Source organism: Lactuca serriola, chromosome 5, assembly GCF_051521515.1.
Source record: "Lactuca serriola cultivar US96UC23 chromosome 5, Lser_US96UC23_V15, whole genome shotgun sequence".
Taxonomy (NCBI): Eukaryota; Viridiplantae; Streptophyta; class Magnoliopsida; order Asterales; family Asteraceae; genus Lactuca; species Lactuca serriola.
The window spans coordinates 38,099,134-38,102,503 of NC_136412.1; positions in this window are offsets into that span (position 1 = coordinate 38,099,134).

Genomic DNA, 3,370 nt, shown 5'->3' on the forward strand with positions numbered 1-3,370 from the left:
CTAGCTTTTCAGCTATCAGCTAAATTTTTATTTAACAGCTAGCTTTTCAGCTAGTACGCCAAACATAGCCTAACTCTAACTTATTATTATTATTATTGTTGAGCTTTTGGATCCTTTGAGTAAAATTATTCCGCAACTATAGTTGTTCTAACATTTGTTCAAGTGTGTCTCAAGTTTTTCTCTCAACCGCCTGCCATGGTTTCCTTGTAGTTATTAGGTTCATCCAGATTTATCTATGTACTATCACTGATAAATGTATCACCTTCAACTGTTATATGAAAACCATATAACACAGGTGGAACACTAACTCTAATAGAACGTCTTGGAGGTATGGACTCGTCAATCGGTTCAACAGGAGTTTCCTCCTCGGGTTGAGTGCCAGTGTTTGAGGTTCCTTTATCATTTAACTCTTGAAGCTCTTCAAGGTCAATTTGCCTCCCACTGTCCTCTCTGCATACGAGTTCTCTCTCGCGAAAGAATCCTCTCCTCGCAACGAAGACAACATTATCACTCGGTCTATAGAAGAGATATCTAAAGGATTTATGTGGGTAGCCGATGAAAATACATCGCTCACTACGAGGTTCGAGCTTGTCGTGAGTCTCTCCTCTTACGAAAGCCTCGCAACCCCAAACCTTGACGTGATCCAATGAGGGAAACTTCCCTGTCCACATCTCTTGAGGTGTTTTGGAAACCTTCTTAGTAGGGACTAGATTAAGGATATAGGCGGAAGTCTCTAAGGCATACCCCCAGATTGAGATAGGTAACGAAGCTCGACTCATCATGGAACGAACCATGTCCAACTAGGTTCGAATGTACCTCTCAGCCACACCCTTAAGTTGTGGTGTCCTAGGCGGCGTCAAATGTGAAACAATTCCACATTCATTAAGATAGTATAGCAACTCGATACTAAGATACTCACCACCTCAATCAGACCGGAGCATCTTTATCTTCCTGCCCAATTTATTCTCCACTTCTTGCTTAAACTCTTTGAAATTTTCAAAGGTTTCTGACTTATGCTTGATTAAATAGATATAGCCATATCTGCTGTAATCATACGTAAAAGTCACATAGAAGGAGTTAGCATCCCTTGTGGCAGTTCTGAAGGGTCCACACACATTTGTGTGTATGTGATCCAATAAACCTTCACCCATTTCACATGTACCAGTAAAGGGTGACTTGGTCATATTTCCAAGTAAACAATATTCGCAAGTGTCATCCGACTTCAAGTCGAATGACTCCAAGACTCTATCCTTTTGGAGTTCGGATATGCGCCTCTTGTTAACATGTCCTAGATGACAATGCCACAAGCATGCCTTGTCCAAAACATTGAACGAATCAATATTCAACACATTATTTCCTAGGTTATCTACAACCATCATAGTTTCATATATACCTATGAAGCTAATGTTTCAAAATAAAATGTACCATTATAATAAGCATTATTACTACCAATTTCATTTTTAAAAGAAAAGGTAAAACCTGGTTAGTACAAACTATGAAAGGAAATAATATTTTCTCCATATTCGACGAGTAACAACAATTATTCATTTCTAAATTTAACCCATTACTGAGAAATAAAGAATAAACTCCAATCATGGTGATAGGCGAGATTTTCCTATTTCCCATGATTAAGTTTATCTACCCGTGCTCCACATCCCTACTTCTTTTTAGTCCCTACAAATCAGAACAAATGTGAAATCCACAACCTATATGAAGGACCGAAGAGTTAGCATATGATGTGTTATTATAATGAATAGTGTAAATACCTGTGAAGGTGGGCTTTATCTTCCCATCCTTAATATCCTACAAGTATTTGGGGAAGCTTCATTTCCAGTGCCCTTTTTCATGTTAATAGAGGCACTCTGCTTCCTTTAGATTGGTAGAGGCATTAGCAGAACCAACTTCGGTCCCACTAGAAGAGGATCCATCAAGAGACTTTCCTTTACGACGCTTAGAAGGAGCCTTCCTCTTCTTCCCTTTCCCATGTCCAATTTCCAAAATAGGGGAAGCAGCAGTAGGAGTAGGTACAACCAACTTGCCTTTCAAGTTTCTTTCTACAGTTCTTAGAAGGTCTTAAAGCTTGATGAGAGTGACCTCCTCCTTGTTCATATGATAGGTCATTATGAATTGATCATAAAAAGAAGGTAAAGAGTGTAGAATGATATATATAGCTAACTCTTCAACAAAATTGACATTCAATTTTAGCAAGCGGTCCACATTTCTCTGCATCTTTCGCAAGTGGGCCATGATGGACTCTCCATCCTTCATTTTGGTCGTGATCATGGAGGCAATGATCTCATACCTCTCCTGCCAAACACTTTGATGGTACCTTTCCATCAAATCTTGGAGATTTTCGAAGTGCGAGAAGTCTTCATAGGACTTTTGAAGCTTAGCAATCATGGTAGCAATCATAATACATGACACCTTTGTCGCGCCCCTGTCATGAAACCTATATTCCTCGATTTGTTCGAGAGTAGTAGTTTGTTGATCACTCTCCTTCATCTCTTTATCCTGAACATATCCTTTGTCCTTGTAGCGAAGGTCTATATGAATGTTTCTAATCCAATCGTTAAATTTTGACCCATCAACGATAGTTCTCCCAACCAAGTTCATGAGGGAGAATGAGCTAGAAGGGTTGGAGCTTGAAGCATTGTTTGTGATAGACATATGAAAAAAAGAAGAACAAAGTTTAGATTAGATGATAATCCTTAATATAACACCTAAATGAAATATTAAGGCTAGGACCCAACACAATATTTTACAATTCGGAAGAGGGATGCCGTAATCCAATTGCAAAATATTCGAAGGTAGGTAAATGAAGATTTACCAACATCCACCATGAAAAACGAAATTGATTATTAAGTTTTAAATTGGATTGAAAGTCCTAGATTCTTTTGAGATTCATTGAACTTTTCAATGACATGTTTAAATATCGATTATGCCTATCAAGTTTGTGACTCGGATGTTGAGGATTACAAACAAGGTGTGAATAACCATGCAAATGTGGTTGACACTCATAATGTTACGAATCACCTAATCAATGTGTCGGTTAACCACACACGCTCCATTGATCTATGATTAAAATCAAGCTACCCTTTGCCACCCTTGCTAGTCCCAAATTAGTGTGCCTGTTAATCACACACGCTCCACTAACAATTAAGCAAGGTGCAAAGCGCAATTTCATGGAATAGCACCATTTTCACATTTTTCCTAAAGTAACTAAAATTGGGAATTTAATAAGGTTTAGTTACTTTATAAGTTCATTATACTTATTAAAGAAGATTTATGTCCTATCCTACCCGTTCGGCTAACGACCCTCCACTAGTCAAGGAAACGGTGGGTGAGAGTGGACACCCATTAAACCACCATT